The sequence below is a fragment of the Anabrus simplex genome, chromosome 14 (genome assembly GCF_040414725.1).
Source record: "Anabrus simplex isolate iqAnaSimp1 chromosome 14, ASM4041472v1, whole genome shotgun sequence".
Taxonomy (NCBI): Eukaryota; Metazoa; Arthropoda; class Insecta; order Orthoptera; family Tettigoniidae; genus Anabrus; species Anabrus simplex.
Genome location: NC_090278.1, coordinates 86,833,141 through 86,855,007, shown reverse-complemented (window position 1 = coordinate 86,855,007; position 21,867 = coordinate 86,833,141). Strand labels below are relative to the sequence as shown.

Below are 21,867 nucleotides of genomic sequence, written 5' to 3'. Positions count from 1 at the left end.
AAGTACTCATTTCTTTAGAAGAGCTTCCAAATACAAAATATCACTTCTGTAACATCTTCAGTTTTTGAGATATGTATAAATCCTTGTAAAAGGAATGCATCACCGTTTTCATCCCCCCTCTACCAAGTTGCTTCCCCCCCCCGTAAATGTGTGTTTCCTTATTTTTAAAGCTGATTCCAAATACCAGTGTTCACGTTTCTAACATCTTTAGATTTTTTGCTGTGTATATATACATTCTCATACAAATAATTCAACTAATTTTTCAATCCTTTCACCCGCCCCGTTAAGGGTCTTTTCCGAAAGCCAAAGAATACGTCTTTGCTTATTTTTAAAGGAGATTCCACATACGAATCTTCACATCTGCAACATGTTAAGTTTTTGAGATATACTGTAGATATGCTAATTTTAAAATTCAGCCTCTTTTTCAGTTCCCCAAGTGGATTTTCCGAAAAAATATTTATGTTTCCTTACTCTTACAGGAAATTCCAAATATCAGTTTTTCAAATCTGTAAAATATTATGTGTCTGAGACAATTTGCAGATAAAGTCTTTTTTTAAATTCACCCCGTTTGTCACTCCTGTTCACCCCCTATTCATCGGATTATCCAAAAACACAAACATAAGTGTTTCTTTATTTTCAAAGGAGATTCCAAAATTCAATTTTCATGTCTGTAACATCTTCAGATTTTGAGATATAAGTCTCCTCATAAAAGGTGTTTAACCTGTTTTCCCCCATTTTTCACCCCGTTTAATGGGATTTTCCTAAAACAAAAAAATACGTGTTTCTTTATTTTTAAAGGAGATTCTAAACACCAATTTTTACATCTGTAAACTTTTTTGAGATATAGGCATCCTCATTTTACATATTCACCCTCTTCACCCCCTTAGCGATGGAATATCCAAAAATCCTCCCTTAGTGAGCACCTACATTTTAATATGAATGTATCCCCAAAATTTCATTTCTTTATGTCCAGTAGTTTTGGCTCGGCGATGATGAATTAGTCAGTCAGGACAAGTTATTTTATATATATATATAGATAACATCAGCACTGCGAGGGAATTGGGTGCATTACACTCAACGATTTCTACAATCTGGAAGAACAGAGAGGACATCTTGTTTATTAGTCAAGACTCTCTCTCTCTGTGTGTGTGTAACATTATTGATCAATTTACATTGTCACCCCTTCTTTCGTCATTTATTATTTTATATTTTGGTGACATAATGTATGTTAGTGTGTAAACATCAGAAGAAAAATTCCTCTCAGTCCTGCTTCACAAATACAGTTCTTATTTTAGTTATGTTTTTTGAATTTTTAACTTTATTCCGTTAATTAACCATGTAAGTGTGCAGCCTAAATCCTAAAGATATGACATTTTTAGCAACAAAAAAAAAAGGTTTGTGCGACTATCGCATATAACGATTAAAAGTCCCTTTGGAGTCGTCATAAGCGGTCTCGACTGTACTTCTATTTCTAGGATAGTCTAAAGTACTGTCCTATTCTTTCTTAATGTTTAATAAGATACAGTTTACAAGTACTCACCTAAGAATCTGGAGGTTCCAAGTCCAATCTGCTGGCAACTGAGAGAAGACTTCTTGACCTACAATAACCCAAAAAATATGAGTTATTAGATATGATATCAATGTTCAACAGCTTTACACTATTATCAGACATATGTTCTTTTATTTCTACGAATGTCTAAAGTACCACCCACTCTGAAATTTCTTAATGTTTTCCAGCCCAGCCTGCTTGCCATTCTTAGAACAATGAAGCTAGGACAACAACAGATCAATAAAGAAAAATCATGTACGAGGCGTACCGTGCAAGACGGAACAACAGTACAACTAGATTCTCAATCAAAACTCAGCAGGGAACCTTATTTTGATTTCACCGATTAAGAATATCAAATCAACAAGACACTGCTTCACAGTAGCGGCGAGGCACTTTTTGGAGTAAACATTACAGTTTTATTGCATTTCAGCTGGCTGAAACTAGCAATTTTTTTTAAAAAGCAATTTGAACAAGCCCTGTTGTCATATCAGCTAATTCTTTCCTTTATTTTCTTTAATTATTAACAACATTATTAATTGAAACACGCACAAAATGTCGTTTGTCCCGTCTAACTGATTTGCATAGTGCCACAGCAAGTAGTGGAGGCTTCGTATATGCTGTGAGGAAGGGTAGCAGGGGTATTTTTTTTTTTTTTGCCTAGGTCATCGACACTGAGGTATGTTTCTCCCGCTTGCCACGCGCATTTGTCAGGCTGGCAGTCTTTTTAAAGTCTGTTACTTTCTTAGTGTGTAGTCAAATAATAAATGATTTTAATTATATTATCTTGTCGTACTTCTTCTTAATTGTAATAAATCTATAATAGTGTTCTTTTGGTGAAAGTTGTATTGTATAGTATTGAATCAAAGTCTCAAAAAAACTATTATCACCACACTTAAGTTGGTAAACAGTCGATCTTTACCTCTCCATAGAAATTCACTCAGAGAGCATCAAACAAGTTACCATTTTGTAGTGCTTATTTTTCAGTTCTGATGTATATAAGCCCTCCTCACCACCCCCGTCCGCTATGTTCCACAAACCCAGGTACTGTTCGTTTCTGTATATCCCCCCCCCGCAAAGTCGAAAGTGGTCTCCGACAGGGAAGTTACTATCCCCCAAACTATCCATCATAGTCATGGATGAAATTCATAAGAACATTAAACAGAGATTGGGAAGACAGACAACAAAAGCCATCTTGTTTGCAGATGATATAGTGATATGGGGTGAGGATGAAACCGAAGTGCAAAAACAAGTAGATGTATGGAATCAAGAGACAGACAAATTTGAGATGAAAGTAAGCACAGAGAAAAGTAAAACAATAGTGATGACAAGAGGAAGGAAGGAAAGAAGAGGAAAGATAGAACTGAATGGTAAAATTCTGGAAGTGGTTAAAAGTTTCAAGTACTTGGGAAGTGTGATCACAGAAGATGGAAAGATAACCGAGGAAACTGGGAAAAGAATACAACAAGCAAACAGCTCCTACCAGAGTGTAAGGCGTATTTTGTGGAACCGAGATGTCCCGAATGAAGGTAAGAAAGTATTATATACAACCTATTATGAACCCATACTAACCTATGCAGCTGGATCGTGGACTACAACAAAACGAGAGTAGAATACAGGCAGCGGAGATGAAATTCGTAAGAGGTATCGAGGGCAAGACCAGAAAGGATAGAATTAGAAATGAAGAGATAAGGAAAAGGACAGGAATCTTGAAACTTCAAGACAGGATAGAAACAACAAAGCTAAAGTGGTATGGGTGCATGATGAGAATGGGAGAAGAGAGAGTGCCAAAAAAACATTTTTTCAGAGAAGTTAATAGGAAAGAGACCCGGAGGAAGACCCCAAAAGAGATGGACAGATTCAGTGTGGGAGTGCATAGAGAAGAGGGGAGGAAAACCAGAAGATGTACTTAAAAAAAGGAGAAGAGTGGTGGAGAGACACGCAGCGATGGAGGTCCTTGATTCACAACCCGACCCGCGAAACTAGAAACGGGAAATGAAGATGATGATGACTTTTAATTCCCAATCGCCACTACTGCTGGTTCATAGGAATACCTACAAAATATCCTGTAGAAAGGATCATGGCTACAACTATAACTTAAGCTTTTGTTTGAGGAAATACATTCCTGTAGGGTCTAGACACGATATTTTGCGTAGCACTTCCATCACACCTATCGCGAAAGAAACAATTTCTTTAAATAATGAATGCAATACCACTAGCATTGTACAGCTCCCTGGCTGATTGATCACGTACCGTCCTTCAATTCAGAGTGCTCTGGATTCGATTCCTGGTCAGAGATTTCAATTGCTTAAGTTAGTTACTTAATTAAATTAATTCAAGGAAATCAAGGAAAGATGTCAACAGTTCCATTCATGGTATGGCACTCAAAAAGGTATATTTCTTTAAATACTTGGGAAGAGTAATATCTGAGGATGGCTACTGTCACAAAGATGTCAAGGTGCAGCTTGGAACAGTAAGAGCAACGTTGAGCCTAGAGCTGGGGAAACTATTTCTTACAATATTTGTTTCGTTGCTGGGGTTATACTGTGGAGAAACATGGACGCTGAATGCTAGCTTGACTAGTCATATTCAGGCACTTCAAATGTAGTAGTGGAGACGTGTGCTTAAGATTCCTTAGACACAATGAGTCATAAATGTGTAGATGCTCAATCGAGTTGGTGAAGGAAGAGCACTGCTTGGGCAACTTTGTGAAAGATGACTTGCCTTGATGGGGCACACGCTGAGACACAGAGGCTTGCTACAAGAAGCAAAGAGGAAAACCAGGGAGAAGCAAGAAGTGGGAGTTTGCACTTTTGGGCTGATACACTACAGGTATAAATTTCATTCCGTAATGATGGTTTTTCAATTACAACAATTTAAATGTAAAATATCCTCCTATTCAATACATCATAATATATATACATCTATAAAGATGATATATTTACATGTTTCAACCCATTTCAGAATCATCTTCAGTGGAAATTAAGTCTTAAAAACATAAGTTTCAATAAAACACTATTTCTGGATAAACTATTTAACATGTGGCAGTGTTCTGGTAACATATTATTGACACATAATTAAAATTGCTGTCTTCAGATGTAATCTCTTGTCTCCTATATAATAAACTGGTTGTGCAGATTAATATTATTCCATTTATGAGTTAACCTTCATCATAACTTGATATTATTGTTGTTGTCAATGATATACTGTATTAGGGAGATAAGTGTTATATTACGCATAGCTGTGTGCTGTTCATATCAGCTGAGGTATTCTATGTTATCTGCAATGGAAATGATCCAGTTCATAGTATATATTGAAAACATGACACGACTTTTGAACAAGCAGTCTCTGGACAGTAAGTCTGTTATTCATTTTCACTAATACATAGGTATTATTCCATTGGTTAGTGGCCCTCCGTTGTAAGTGATTATTGCTGCTTGTCGAAAAAAATATTCCTCTATTTCCATTCAGTTCAGTAAATCAACTGATTCATATAATTCTACATTTGTAGTTCAAGTCTCAGGCATAGTTTCAACACAAATTGTTGAGTCACTGTTTTAGATGTCTTCCCCTATATTTACACTGATTCATTTTTGATTTTTCAGCAATTAAGGGCAGTTTTAATTTCTCTTAGCATGTACGTAGAAAAGGAAATAATAACCTGTCTAAGAATCAATCAATCAATCAATCAATCAATCAATCAATCAATCAATCAATCACTACTGATCTGCATTTAGGGCAGTCGCCCAGGTGGCAGATTCCCTACCTATATAGTAAAAATTTTCCAGGCTATTATGCCGTGGTCCACTCCTCTCGTTTCTTCCAAACGTTTCGACTACTGCTGCGGTAGTCATCTTCTGTGGCGTCGTGTCGATACACTCTCCTGTATCCCGCTGGCGACTGCGAAAGTTGTTTGGGAAGCAGCTGTATTTATATGTGAGTGTGCGGCCTCCAATTGGTTCGCGCCGTGCAATCCGACATCTCGTTGAATATCTGAAAGCACGACCTCTGACTGGGTCGCGCCGAGCAGTCTGCCGTCTGATTGGATCTCGGAGTGCACGACCTCCGATTGGGTCGTGCCGGGCAATGGATCCTCTGGTTGGTTGACTGCGATGTCCCTGATCTTAGTTAGTTTCGGCCGTACGTTATATAAAGGGGTGTACCAGGACTTGCTGAGTTTCAGTCCTTCCTCCTTTCTATTAAAGTTATCCGGATGTTTGTGTATTTCGACTGCTTCTCTGTAGAGACGTGCGTGAAAATGGCATGTTGTGGCCAGTATGTCAGTATCCTCGTAACGGATCTCATGATTTCCGTCAAGCAGTGCATGCTCCGCTACTGCTGATTTGTCGTATTGCCCCAAGCGACAGTTCCTTTTATACTCCGTCAGGCGAGTATTGACACTTCTGCCAGTCGTGCCAATATAAACAGCTCCACAACTGCACGGTATCCTACAGACCCCAGTAGATGTTAGAGGGTCACGTGGATCTTTGGCAGAACGTAACATGTTTCGTAGCTGCCGGGTCGGCTGAAAAATGGTCTTAACATCGTGACGTTCAAGGAGCCTTCCAATACGATCTGTTACGTCACGAATATGTAAATGTAAATGTCGCTGGCTGAGGCAGTTCGGGGCACGCGCGCCAGCACAGGCTGCAGGACGCTGTAAATACTTTCGGATTACATATTAATCCATATCAGTTTTATTACATTATAACTTTAAATATTTGAATACTGTATGTTGTACTGAGTAATATGGAAAATGAACTACTTTAAAGAATAGGTTAACATTAATTTACAATGAATTAAGAATCGGTTTCTAGCTTCAAGGCAGTCTAAGATTTCTTAGTCACTGTCATCACACATCTCACTATCTGTCAAGTCGTCATTTACACTGATGATGAATGGCTCCATTCTTTCGTCCCGTACTATTTCCTTGGCCCAATCATCTGTTTGAAGATTTTCTGCGCGATTGAAGCACTTTTCCCAATTTGCAGCAGTCACACGGTCGATGGCTTCTGACGTGAATTTTTCTACGTCCTTTATTTTGAATGTCTTGGTCCTCTCTGCCACTTCTCTCTTGACTTGAGCCCAAATCAATTCACATTCACTATCCATTTTAACTGCACTTACGATGCGAGCTCAACAGTTGCATGACAGGGAATGACTCGGATAAGGTGGCCTGGAGCGGATGGGCTTCAACTAGGACAGCACTGCACGATCTGCGTTGCCAATCCATGCTCGGAGATAAGCGACTCTCGACCATCTGTCGCTTTGCTGTTCCCATATCTGACGACAGCGCAGTTTTCCTCACCCGCCTAATTTGGTGGCCGCGACAATAGACGGATTTGACCTGCAACCATACCATACCATACGTTGCACTCTTTCGATATTACTAACATGTACCCGAGCATGAAAACGAGCACGTTTTTTTTAATTATTGAAAATAATCTAAATTCCAATAGTCATTTAAGCAAACTTGAAATCTCTGATTTTATGTCTGTTTTGAAACTGTTAATAGATAATAATTATTTTACATTTGACAACATAGTGTATAAACAAAATGGCTTGTCTGTGGGATCACTGGCCTCTGGTATATTGCCATTGACAATAATGAAAAGTTTAACAATATCAAGTTCTGGGCCAGATTTGTAGATGATACTTTTGTTGTGTAAACCTGTAAGTAACTCACTAGACTAATGATTGTTCTGAGTATCCTTCTGTCAACCTTTTGCAGTGTATCAGTTATTGCTTTGGTGTTCAATTTAAATAGTGTTTCACAAGCATAAGTCGCTTCAGGTTTAATGACGGAACAATAAAATTCAAGTTTAGCATTTATTGAAAGAGATTTTTTCTTGTAGGTTGGCCATGTAATTCGTTGTCCTTTTTTTAACTTAAATGTTCTGCTTTCTATTGATGATTTTTCATTGGAGTTCCAAGTTATAATTTCACCAAAATATTTAAACTTATTCACAATTTTAATTTGTTTGGTATTGGCTAAGGTAATGGTTGGTGCTGTAACAGGGAAGGTTGGCATATTTTCTGCTTTTTCATATGAAATTTGCAATCCAACTTTTCTTGCTATGTTATCAAGTTCTTCTATTTGCAATTTAGCTTTCCATATCATTAGCAAGTAGTGCAAGATCATCAGCAAATGCTAAACAACTGAGTCTTATTTTTCTGCCAATCTTGATGTTAGGTTGACACATCTTATTCCATTCCCGCATAATTTTTTCCAACACACAATTAAACAATAATGGTGAGAGTCCATCTCCCTGCCGAAGTCCAGTATTAATGTCAAATGGCTTTGAGAGTTCATTTCTAAATCTGACTTTAGATTTAGTGTTCTTAAGGGTAATTCCAATAAGGCGAATAAATTTTGGATGTAAACCAAATTCTTTTAGGATATTCAATAATGATGGCCAGGCAGGCATCAATTTTTGGAAATGAGACATAGCTCTCATAGTGCATTGGCACTGCTGGTGGCTTCAAGTAGCCTATGCAGTGACCTCTACGGTATGCACTAGCCTTGCGTCTTGGGAGGTGTGCTAAGTCCCAATTGACGAGCCCAACTTAGCACACGAGGGCGAAACGCAGGCAAACAAGAATGAGTTAGATGGAAAATTTATAATGTCCAATAACGGACCATTAAATTGGTATTATTCAATAATGACTCACGATGGATACTATCATACGCCTTTTTAATATCAACAAAAGTGATAACTAACTTTTTGTTTCTAACCCTATGATGCTTCATAATCCACTTTAAACTGATAATTTGATCTGGACAACTTCTCCCTGGACGAAAGCCTCCTTGGTATTCTCCAAGTTCACAGTCAAGTTGTTCTTGAATTATCATGTATAATAACTTTGAAAAAATGTTGTAAGTGATATCCAGCAATGATATCCCCCGATAATTGTTGGGATCTGATCTATCACCTTTTTTATGTAAAGGGTGTATTATCGCCATATTCCACTCTTCGGGCACTTTTTCAGTATTCCAAATGTCTATGAGGTATTTATGTAAATTCTGAATGGTTTGTGTATTAGCATTCTTCCATATTTCTGCAGTTAGTTGATTCTCCCCTGAAGCTTTGTAATTTTTAAGTGAATCGATGGCTTTCAACACTTCATTGTAATCTGGTGGTATAACCTTTTCTAATGGTGTTTTATTTTTTGAATGAAGGTCATACTCTAGGTATTGTGTTGGTTCTTTGCTATTAAGTAATTCTTGAAAGTATTGAGCTAAAATTTCTGCATTCTCTTGGTTACTATGTGCCAGTTTTTCATTTGTATTTCTCATCATAAGTGTTGGTGGAGTATAGTTTGATTGGTATTGTTGAAACGTTTTATAAAAATCCCTCGTCTTATGCTATATGAATGCTTCGTCTATGGCGTTTAATAATTCTTTGTGATAATTTCTCTTAACCCTTCTGATTTCTTTGGCTGTTTGTTTTCTAGCATTATTTAGTTCTTCACGGGACTTTTCTGCTCTCTTTTGTTGATCATTCAACCATGCTTTGTGCCTGTTTTGAATCGCTGTGTCACCCTCCACATTCCACCAAGCATGTTTCTTTCGTTTTTTAACAGGAGCAATTTCTTCAGCTATGGTTTTTAATTTTTCAATTACCGTCCCCAAATTGTCGCTTAGAGGAGTTTTACACCTTTCAAAATACAGTTTATTATTAGTAGGCCTACCAGGGTAATCCCACAAATAAGGTATATTTTTGTTATAAATACAGAACTCTGTTCGTGTGGCTGTTGGTCACAATATTGTGAAGAGTGTTTCCCCGCGCTCGCATATAAACATGTGCACGCCGCACTGAGCCACTCATTCTTGGCCTGGCAGCCGTTGAGAATGGAGCTCCCGTTGGATGTTACCGCCAAGTGTGGAGTGTGCACAGTTATTCTGTTTTTGAACACAAAAGGTACTGAACCGATTTAAATCCATCGCGAATTGACAGGAGACCATCAATTTCCGTCGAGACAGTCGTGAAGGTTGAGCAAATCATGCGTGAAGATCGGCGGATCACCCTGGATGATCTCTGCACTTTGGTTCCTGAGGTTTCCCGAAGCGCCGCTCACAGAACTTTAACAGAAAAGTTGAAATACCGGAAGGTGTGTGCAAGATGGGTGCCACGCATGCTGACTGAAGACCACACTTCCCGAACAGCATGGCGGCGAGCTGGTATAACATAGGCATACAGAAACTGTCACAGCGTCTACAAAAATAAACAACCAAAATGGTGATTATGTAGAAAAATAGCTAAATGTTCAAGCTGTAAGTTGAAGTAAACCATTGTAGAAATAAACAGGTCTATGTATTTATTAAAAATGGGAGACCTTATTTTTGGGATTACCTTCGTATTATTATCTAAATTATTTCCTAAACATGAAATTCAAAACAAAGTATACCTAGCTAGTCTTCTTAACCTAGAAAACGTAATATACTGAACACCAACTGAACTATTCGATATAAAATTCAAATAAATATCACTACTCCCAATTCCTACCAACAAGCACTAAACAATATATAATTACCACTAAATGGATCACACATACACAAAATTTAATTATTTCAATACATTTTAACCACTTTATAACTACGATAATGCAAGAGCACTCTCAACAGCCGACCATTCACAAGCGCATCCATAACTCCACGCCTACTGTGTCAAATAACCTGTGATAATTAGGATACGCCAGGCTGAGTGGCTCAGACGGTTGAGGCACTGGCCTTCTGAGCCCAACTTCGCAGCTTCGATTCTCAGTTTGGTGGTATTTGAAGGTGCTCAAACATGTTAGCCTTGTGTCGGCAGATTTACTGTCATGTAAAAAAACAACTGTCAGACTAAATTCCGGCACCTAAAAAAATCGTAAAAGTCGTTAGTGGGACGTAAATCCAATAACATTATTATTAAAATTAGGATACACCTAAGTTGAGAATTGTAGTGTACTTATTTTATTATTTAGTACCAATAGTGAGGAGCATCGTTTCAATTCGTTATTAAGTGCACAGTTCATATCGTGAACATAATACGTCAATTAAGAACTTCTATATAGTTTACAAAACAATTTTAAAGATAATAATACGAAGGCCATCCGGAAAGTGGTACCCGTTTGCGCAATAAAGACACAGGAGTAAATATTAACAAATATATACATTTTTATTGGAAAGAGCATACTTTACACTACTTCTCCACATAATCTTCAAGAAAATTTAGGCATTTGTCAGAACGTGGGACGAGTTTTTGTATTCCAGCGTCATAGGCTTCCGTCGCCAGCGTATTGAGATTGTAGTCACGGCTCATTTAAGTTCTTCATCGCTGTCAAATCTTTTTCCCGCCAAAAAGTCTTTAAGCTTCGTAAAGAGATGAAAATCCGAAGGGGCCAAGTCCGGGCTATACGGGGGATGGTCGAAGGTTTCCCACTTGAATTGCTGCAAAAGTTGTTGTGTTATCGCAGCTGCATGAGGCCTGGCATTGTCATGAAGAAGAATGACGCCTGCAGACAATAGACCTCGGCGTCAATTTTGTATTGCCCGCCGTAATTTCTTTAATGTTTCACAATACGCATTAGCATTAATTGTGGCTCCACGGGCCATAAAATCAATGAGCAGTACACTTTGGCGATCCCAGAAAATGGTTGCCATGAGTTTCCTGGCGGACAGAACTGTCTTGAATTTTTTTGGTTTGATTGGTGAATGAGCATGATGCCACTCTACTGACTGTCGTTTACTCTCAGGTGATGCATAACAAACCCAGTTTCATCCCTAGTAATGATGCAAGTCAGGAAAGAGTCTCCTTCATCGGAATAACGTCCCAGAAACGTCAGTGCTGCAGCCATACGCTTGGTTTTGTGCTCCTCTGTAAGCATGCAACGGACCCACCTTGCACAGATTTTTGAATAATGCAGATGGTCTCTGACAATTTCATGAACAATTGTTCGAGACACATTAGGAAAATATTCACAGAGTTCGTCAATTGTGACGCGCCGATCGTTCCTCACGCATTCGTCTACCGCGCTCAGCAGTTGGTCTGTAATGACAGATGGTCTCCTTGAACGCTCCTCGTCGTGTGTATTCCTCCTCCCTAGGTTGAAGTTGCGACACCAGCACCGAACAAGATGACTCGTCCATCACATTGTCTCCATGCACCTCTGTTAATTGGCGATGAATATCACAAGGTCGAACGTTTCGTGCATTAAGAAATTTAATCACGGCCCTCACTTCACAACTGGTGGGGTTCTCAATTTGTTTAAACATTTTAAACGATCACAGACACAACACAGGCAATGCTAACATCACGCAACCTCGCACAGAGCAGGCAGACAAGCCACTGATGGGGTCTGACCTTGCCCAGCGACTACCCGAGTCGTCAGCGCTTCATGCAGCACTAACGGGTACTACTTTCCGGATGGCCCTCGTAGTAACAGAGGTAGCAGGTAGAGACCCTCTCTGGAGGCATCCCTGCCTATGTAAGCCCTGGTGTGTGTCTCCTGGTAAGGGTCCCAGCTCAGGGTTATGAGTGAGGACCTCAATGCAATCTACAGTGGAGAAAATGGAGTTCAGAACAATGGAGACTGCACAAAAGGCAACTCAGAAGTACAAGTACAGCAGTGCGTGTTCCCCATGTAAGGGGCGGCCTGAATAATTGCTAACTATAAAATACCTTTGGGGGTGGCGACCCCATTGTAACAATAGCCTAAAAGTGAGCGATGGTATACCATCAACACCCTGACCTGGCAGGAGCTGGACAATGGGAAATTAAAATGAAAATTAATAATAATAATAACCAGAGGACATGTGCTGCTCTGCAGGTCAGATAACTTGTCTTGATAAGCCTGTCGTAGTCATATTGTTTTGCCTGTCCTTTTCAATGGTTTTATGAACATTTAATAAGAAGCGCGTTATGGTATGCCGCAGTTTGTAGTTAGAATTCATCCATTCTGGCGTAATCATGTCGTCTGGTAAAAATCTATCCATTTGCCAGGCAGATAACTTTTTTAAGATACATGGCCTTCACTCTTTCTACAGTTGCTAGATTATCCTTGGATAGGTTTTCCCAGATAACGTCTAAGGCGTATGTCATGATGGGGTCTGTTTGTACGTAGATTTTTTAAATCTCAGCAGCATGTAAGTTATTACAAGTAATGAACAATCGAAGAGCAGAAGAGAGGAAGAGGGCGTCCTAAGGCAACATGGAAACAAACTGCTGAGGCTGCCATTAGATCTGGTACAAGAACGTCGGACATACTCTCTCCGAGTCGGATAAGCCCACCCTGAGTGAGCTCGGGAGTGCCCGTATTATGGATGCATAATTCGGCCAGGAAAGAAGAAGATACATGTATTGGTATAACGTCCAATGTTTATTTTTCTTTGTTATGCATTTTAGGGTTGCTGACAACAATGCAAAGCTTATTTTCACACTCTTGTTTGTCATCATCATCATCATCATCAGTTTTCCACTCCAGTTGCCCGGGTGTGGCTTACGAGCTCTCTCCACTTCTGTCTGTCCATGTACCACTCTTCTCTCAAGACGACATCCCAGCCGACTCCTCTTGTTCCTATGTCCTCTTTCACTTGGTCCAGCCATCTCTTCCTAGGTCTTCCTACCGGTCGTTTTCCGGCCACGACTGTGTGTAGCCATTGTTTTGCTGTCTTTCTGTCGTCCATTCGTTTGACATGACCAAACCATTTCAAACGGGTCCTTGTTACTTTCTCATTCAGGGATGGGTACATACCAGCTTCTTCCCTTATTCTTTCATTCCTTACCCTGTCCCTTTTTGTCTTCTGTACCATAATTCGTAGGAACTTCATTTCTGCGGCTTGTAGTTTGCTGTCCACTTGTTGGGTTGTTGTGCAGGTTTCTAGACCATATGTTATTATGGGGGTGAAGTATGATTGGAATAGAATCTGCTTTGATCTTAAGGGAACTTGTTCGTTCCAGAGGAGGTTCCGAACTTGATGGTAAAACTGAGCTGATTTTTTAATGCGGTTGTTAATCTCATGCTGTATTCTGTTATCACTTGAAATGATGCACCCAAGATATTTATATTGGTCTACTGTTTCCAGCTATGTACCTTCCAGCATTATTTTTCCTTTCTTCTTCTTCTGCCTGTTAACAGACATAGAAACAGTTTTCGATTTATTTATTGTTAATCCGTGTGCTTTCAAATGTTCATTTCAGGTGTTCAGCCTCTCTTGGACTTCCTTCTCTGTATTTCCCCAAATTACTACATCATCTGCAAATGGATTGATGTCCATATTGTTCTTCTGCTTAATTTCTTTCATGACTTCATCCATGACAGTGATGAAGGGTACTGCCTTGTTGCACTCCTTTAGTGGTTTGGAACCAATCAGAATTACCGTTTCCTATCTGTACGCAACTGCAGCAGTCTTCGTAAAGCATTTTAACTTTCTGGATAAGCCCTTTGGGTACATTTTTCTTTCTTAAGCATTCCCATAGAGTCTTCCTGTTAAATAGTCAAGACAAGCATCGCTGTGAAGATGTCGCAAAAGAGAAAGTATTTAATATTGAATAAAACACAAATAATATAGTGATTACAAATGGGGAAACAAAAGTCAGCATCTGAACGAATAGTGTGAATCATACACAACGATTTGTACAATCCCGTGTGAGTTCTTTTACATCCCAGTAAAATTTACTGACATAAGGATGACGTATTTTACCACCTTCAAATACCACTGGACTGAACCAGGATCAAACCTGCCAAGTTGGAGACAGAAGGCCAGTGCCTCACCGTGCACTCGGCCTGGCAATATGATAAATAATCCACGTACAAGAGTTTTACACTAATATCAGACATATGTTCTCATATTTCTAGGAATGTCTAAACTACCAACCCCTCTGAAAGTTCTTAATGTTTTCCATTTCTTCTTAAAGACCAACCTACTTGCCATTCTTAGAACAATTAAGGTAGGACAAAATCAGATCAATAAAGAAAAATGACGTAAGAGGTGTAGTACTCAAGACGGAACAATAGTACAACTAAATTCTCAATCAAAACTCAGATGGGAACCTTAATTTGATTTCATCAATTGTTGAGAATCATAGGATATAAACTTCATAGTTCTGATCCATATTGAATTGTAATCACAATAATAATTATTAAATGTCATAATGGTCCACCTTTCAATACTATAATATGCAATATTTTGAATTACATTAACTAGGGATTAGTTTCGGCCTGGGCTGGCCATCTTCAGCCTTAATGTAAAACATCTAATAACTAAACAAATGTACATATATACAATTGACATTAAAAAAATGAACAAATATACAATTGACATTAAAAACGGATGAAATTATGAGTAAATTTGAAAATAAATTAGGCTCTAAATTCCTAGCATCTTGAGTATGCTCATCATCAAGACTCTTACATGCACTAATATTCATAGAACTGTTGGTTCTATCACTGCTAATCATTACAATTTCAATTGTAAAACGGGAACTGGTAAATGTTGATCCCGTAGTCAATCACCAAATCTACTTGAGTGGTAATAAATGAAATGGCGTACGGCTTGTAGTCCTGGGAGTGTCCAAGGACAAGTTCGGCTCGCCAGATGCAGGTCTTTCAATTTGACACCCGTAGGCGACCTGCGTGTCGTGATGAGGATGAAATGATGATGAAGACGACACATACACCCAGTCCCCATGCCAGCAAAATTAACCAATTATGATTAAAATTCCCGTCCTTGCCGGGAATTGAATCCGGGACCCCTGTGACCAAAGGCCAGCACGCTAACCATTTAGCCATGGAGCCAGACACTTGAGTGGTGATAGCTGTATGCAAGTCACTGGACGCCGCTGTGAATAACCACCAGCTGATGCAGAACTGCTAGGTGGTGTTTCAACATCAATCAGCGTAATAAAATGAAATGCTCTCATAGTGCTTGTTAAAATCGTGCTGAAATGTTGTTGGACACTGTCAGGATGGCACATGAAGAGGTGGTTAAAACAGATATATTGTGTCTGGTATAAAATTTGCAATTCATTGCGGTGTCCATGAAGTTAACTTGAATAAAATTAGATGAAATTAAATTAATGAACTAAAGGAGAGAGCGTGTTAGTTAGATGGCATAAGTTATATGAGACTTGTTGGCTGCTGAGAATAAGTCTGATCTCCAGCGCCAAACAGAAGAGTGGAACAACCGACTAGAGCAATACGACCTGCGCCTCAACAAAAAGAAGACAGAGTTCATGACATTAGATCCTCGAGAAGTTGGAACCATCCACGTTGATGATGAAGATCTACCACGAGTAGAGAAATTGAAATATCTTGGCTCCACACTCTCTGATGACAGCAGACTTACTGATGAGGTCAACACAAGGATACACGCAACCTGGCTGAAGTGGCGAATGACAATGGGTGTCACCTGCGACCGTCGGATGAAGGACCATCTGAAATCCAAGCTCTAACGGACTGTTATCCGTCCCGTCACTCTCTACGGCACTGAGTGTTGGCCTGCTACGAAGGAGATAGAACATCGACTAAGCGTTATAAAGACAAACATGCTTAGATGGATAGTTGGCATCACTAGACTGGATCATATTTCAAATGACAATATTAGGAAATGTTTTGTTGTCGCACCGATTCAGAAGAAAATGCAGGAAAACCGTCTGCGTTGGTATGGACATATGTTGCGTGCAGAAGACAACACACTGACAAAGTCAGCGTATACATTGGAAGTCGCTGGAAAGATGCCCAAGGGACGACGAAGACAGCGATGGATCGATACAGTGCACAACGACCTGAAAGCTGTAAGACTACATCCTGACATGGCCCGTGACCGAATTAAATGGAGACAACAAATCCACACAGCGGACCCTGCCACCAGGCGGGACAAACGCTAAAGAAGAAGAAGAAGATATGCTGTCCTAGAGCTGAAAATTGATTGTACTTCAGGGCACTGACGTGTTCCGCATACCTTATATTAAAATTCCTCCCAGTCTGTCTGACGTAAGAAGAATCGCAACTGTTGCAAATAATCCTGTATACTCCTGATTTTGAATAACTATTGGAATTGTTTATGGATGTGGCATTATGTAAGACTTGTGCGTAAGAAACTGTTGTATCCATTGGATTTAGCTATATTACGAATAGTGCTCAACTCATTTTTAAGGTGTCTTTTAGACACTGGAACACTGGTATACCATGCTGTTGTACGCTGCTCATTTGTGAATTTGGGGGTGTGAAGAATCTTGACAGATTGTAGTGACTGTTTGGGTGGGTTTTCTGAAAATCTTATATCTTAAGTAGCGTGGGTACCTAATAGTAGTTAGGTCTAAAAAATGTATTTTCCGTTCAATTTCGGATTCAAGTGTGAATTTTATGTGTGGGTCAATGTTATTTAGATTAATGAAGGTGGTAGCTGTGTTTGTGATGCTCTCATCCATAACTACTATGGTGTCATCTACAAAGCTTGCCCAGAAAAGAACGTTGTCAAAGTTATTATTATTATCAATTGAATGGATGAAAATCATAACGGTATAAGTAGCATTTTGGTCATTCAGAGAAAAAGGCATTTAAACATCATCACCACTCATATAAAGCATGCTATTTGTAGTTATACCACCCATCACTAGAGCACAGAATATTACCGCTATCACTTGTATCTCTTTGCTGGTGAAAGGATACATCCTTAACTCATCCTTTTTTAAATGTCACTTGTACCGTTATGGTTTTCATCCATTCAATTTTGGTGTGTTCCAAAAAATCCAAGTAAATCTCGGCTAAGATACCCGAGGCTGGCGATCCCATAGCCAATCCTTCTTGTTGATAAATAACATTACCGAAAGTGAAATAATTGTTGCTTATAACTAATTTAAGCATAGACATGAAATCCTGTATTTCTAATATACTTAGGCCGCTATATTTGCTTAAATTGTTTTGAATAATGGGGTATACTTTGAAGATTTGTATGCTAGGATACATGTTTACAATGTCGAATGAATGGAGAGAAAGATTGGATTGAATGTTAAACTTTTTAATTTGTCGATCAGTTCTTTAGTGTTTATGACAGATTTGTTCGACAAGAAATGATAGTGATGAAAATTAGATCTTTAGTTATTTCATTGAACATTTTATATGTACTACCTATGAATCCACTAGTTTTTAGTATCAATTGAATGTAATGTATATTCTCATAGAACTGATATTTTATGCCTTCCACTATGTATTAGACATCTATTAATGACTACGGCTTCAAGCCACCTTCTTTTACTATAGTACAATCAAACAAGTCCTATTCAACAAAGAACTACATATGTTTTTATCAATATATTAGATTTTTAGTTACTTCATGAACATGTTTATAACAAACGTAAATCTTACCTCTCTTATAATCATCAAACACATTTTTTGAATATCTTTAACCAGATGCCTGGTAAAATAATAAGGTTTTTGATAATGACTGAGGATGCCTCACAGTAGGAGGCGAAACATGTCTCATCTGAATAATGTTTTAAAGTGAATACCAACATCTTGTAATGTATTGAATAGGTGGAAATAAACAAAAAATATTATCCTATATTACAGTTTAAGAAATGATAGTTCCTTCTTAAAAATCTTTGAATGAATTGTGACGCTTTGTATAATGGACTCGGTCTATAGTTAAAGATCGGGCGAATGGGGACATCGGTTTTGTGTATTTTGGGGAGGGTTTTGCGGTGGCTAAACCTGGGTTCATATTAATTAGTTTTTTCTTGATCTGTCAAAAGTTATGAAGTATACTTGACGGTCTTCTTAAGTTAGGGTTTTTCTTTGAGCTACATTTTAAAAATTTATTTGTTTCGCTTACATATTCGTTCTTGTCCATTATGACGGTAGTGTTACCTTTACCTGCTTTTGTAATTATAAGATTATTATGATTTTATTTTTTAGAGCACGTATTTGCTTTTGTATGAGAATATTATCTTTGTGCTTATTGTCATCAAGAGTAAGGGGTTGCTCCGCTTCTCCCTCCTTGCCCGCCCCTTCCTTTTCCTTTGAATCTCACAACCGTTAGTATGAGGCACACACAACAATAGGCCACACACCACATGCCACAATGAGAGGTAAGTCTCATATAACTTATGCCATCTAACTAACACACTCTCTCCTTCAATTCATTAATTTAATTTTATCTAATTTTATTCAGGTTAACTTCATGGACACCGCAATGAATTGCAAATTTTATACCAGACACAATGTATCTGTTTTAACCACAACCATGTGCCGTCCTGACAGTGTCCAACAACATTTCAGCACGATTTTAACAAGCACTATGAGAGCATTTCATTTTATTACGTTGATTGATACTGAAACACCACCTAGCAGTTCTGCGTCAGCTGGTGGTTATTTACAGCGGCGTCCAGTGACATGCATACGGCTATCACCACTCAAGTAGATTTGATGATTGACAACGGGATCAACATTTACCAGTTCCCATTTTACAATTGAAATTGTAATGATTACCGGTGATGGAACCAACAGTTCTAGGAATATGAGTGCATGAAAGAGTCTCGATGATGAGCAAGATGCTAAGAATTTAGAGCACCGAGCTTGATAGCTGCAGTCACTTAAGTGCGGCCAGTATCCAATAATCGGGAGATAGTGGGTTCGAGTCCCACTTGAAGATGGTTTTCCATGGTTTCCCATTTTCACACCAGGCAAATGCCGGGGCTGTACCATAATTAAGGCCACGGCCGCTTCCTCCCAACTCCTAGGCCTTTCCTATCCCATCGTCGCCATAAGACCTATCTGTGTCAGTGCGACGTAAAGCAAATAGCAAAAAGAATTTAGAGCCTAATTTATTTTCAAATTTACTCATCATTTCATCCCAGTTTTTAATGTCAATTGTATATTTGTTCATTTGTTTTATGTCAATTGTGTGTATGTACATTTGTTTAGTTATTAGATGTTTTACATTAAGGCTGAAGATGGCGATCCCAGGCCGAAACTAGTCCCTAGTTAATGTAATTCAAAATATGCATCTTATAGTATTGAAAAGTGGACCATTACGGCATTAATTTAATAATTATTATTGTTGAGAATATCCATTCAACAAGACACTGTTTCACAGGAACACCCGTAGAAAGGTGAAGAGGATCGTGACCACAACTGGTAGGAGGATCTGTAGAGAAAAAATCACACTAGTGTTTGTTTGTGGTAATTAATATTAGTGATATTTATTTAAATTTTACATAGAGTTGTTCCATAGATTATGTATTGTATTTTACGTAGGTTAGTTTTTAACTTTAGCTACCCTCGCAATATAGGGGTAGCTTGCCTGCCTTTTACCCGGAGGCCCTGTGTTTGATTCCCGGCCAGGCCAGCGATTTTTACCTGGATCTGAGGGCTGGTTCGAGGTCCACTCAGCCTACGTGATTACAATCGAGGGGCTATCTGACGGTGAGATGGAGGCCCCGGTCTAGAAAGCCAAGAAAAACGGCCGAGAGGATTTGCCGTGCCGACTACAAGACACCTTGTAATCTGCAGGCCTTTGGGCTGAGCAGCAGTCAGTTGGTAGTCTGCAGCCCCTTCAGGGTGTTGAGGAATTTTTTTAGAAAGGTTTTTACTTTGTTTCATATCTGGGTTTGGAGAAATAGAAAAAATAATGCATTTTTTGGTTTGAATATCTATAGTGTTGTTGATTAAATACCTGCAGCACTTTCTACATTTACATTCGTAAACGTACCAGACATGATATTTCACATAGCACTTCCCTTTCACCTGCCACAAAAATATCCACAGCCTGTTTCAAGTCAGGGATCATGAGTTATTAATTTCATTATAGGTCCGTATTGATGCTATAACAGTCACAATTATAGATTGAGATTTCCCACTTCATCAATAGCCTACTTTTAATTAAGTACTGATTAGGTGAGAAATCTCAATCTATAATTATAACTGGGTCAGGAATGGAATGAACGAAGCCTCCATCTAGCGGTAAGGATATGCATTGTGCCAGCTGCTGAAGAGTGTCGGACTCCTCTGGGGCAATAATTAATGACAAATGAAATGAAATGATACTGGAGAGTGTTGCTGGAATGAAATATGACAGGGACAACTGGAATACCTGGAGAAAAACCTGCCCCGCCTCCACTTTGGCCAGCACAAATCTCACATGGAGTGACTGGGATTTGAACCACAGAACGCAACGGTGAGAGGCTGGCTCGTTGCCGCCTGAGCCATGGAGGCTCCTACACCTGTCACCAGAGAAACAATTTCTTTAAATAATTAATACAATGCTGGTAGCATTGTCCAGCTCCCTGGCTGATTGGTTAGTGTATCGGCCTTCAATTCAGAGGGCTATGGGTTCTATTCCTTGTCAGAGATTTCAACTGGTTAAGTCAATTAATTCAAGTAAATCAATGGAAAGATGCCAACAGTTTCATTCATGGTGAGGCACTCGAACAGGTATCTTCCTTTAGATACTTGGGAAGAATAATATCTGAGGATGGCTACTGTCTCCAAGACATCAAGGTGCGACTTGGAATGGCAAGAGCAGGGTCTACACAGTGCCTTGAGCCTAGAGCTGAGGAACTGATTTCTTAAGATATTTGTTTTGTCAATGGCGTTATACTGTGGAGAAACGTGGACGCTGAATACCAGTTTCACTAGTCGTATTCACACATTTGAAATTTGGTGTTGGAGACATCTGCTTAAGATTCCTGGGACAGATTGAGGTACCTACTCAATCGAGATGGTGAAGGAAGTGTACTGGTTGGACAACTTCGTGAAAGATGACTCGCCTGGACAGCGCACATGCTGCGACACACACGCTTAACTACAAAACATAACAGAAACAAAAAGGAAGACCATGGCACAATTTCATTGACCAACAGAAGCAAGAAGTGGGAGTTCACACTTTTGGACCATTACAAGAGTAGGCCCACAGCCGTGACAACTGGAGAGCTGTTATTAGAGGAGCAAACCAGCCACATGGCTGATGCACTACAGGGTGGTGCACAAATAATGACACATTTAATTTTAGGATAACAACTTCATTTTTCACAGAACACTCATTAAGTTACAAGTAATGCATGACATGTTTAGCCCATATTGTCAACTCTGAACAGTTTAAAGGTATTAACATTAAAAGCTCCACCTTTACAATTACTTACAAAGGTTTTTATTCTTAAAGCGAAGTTAAAGGTACATGTTTCGTCCCTCTTGGGGACATTTTCAGCCTAGCAAAGCACGAAAGTTAAAGATTCAAATTTTCATTACAAAAAAAAAAAGGTCTTATATACATGTCCAGAGCAACTGAAATTTACATGGTCTTAGTGTGCCATTTGACAACAAAGTGGTGATGTAAAATC

General features: G+C 39.0%; 1 long non-coding RNA gene across 1 annotated transcript in view; it reads right to left on the bottom strand.

Annotated features, from left to right (window-relative positions):
* Positions 1-21,867, bottom strand: part of LOC136885718 (uncharacterized) — a 54,127-nt gene that overhangs the window by 23,561 nt on the left and 8,699 nt on the right. Inside the window, exon 2 of the long non-coding RNA XR_010861595.2 lies at positions 1,541-1,598. This is a non-coding gene — a long non-coding RNA (uncharacterized lncRNA). The remainder of the gene's footprint in view (positions 1-1,540; positions 1,599-21,867) is intronic.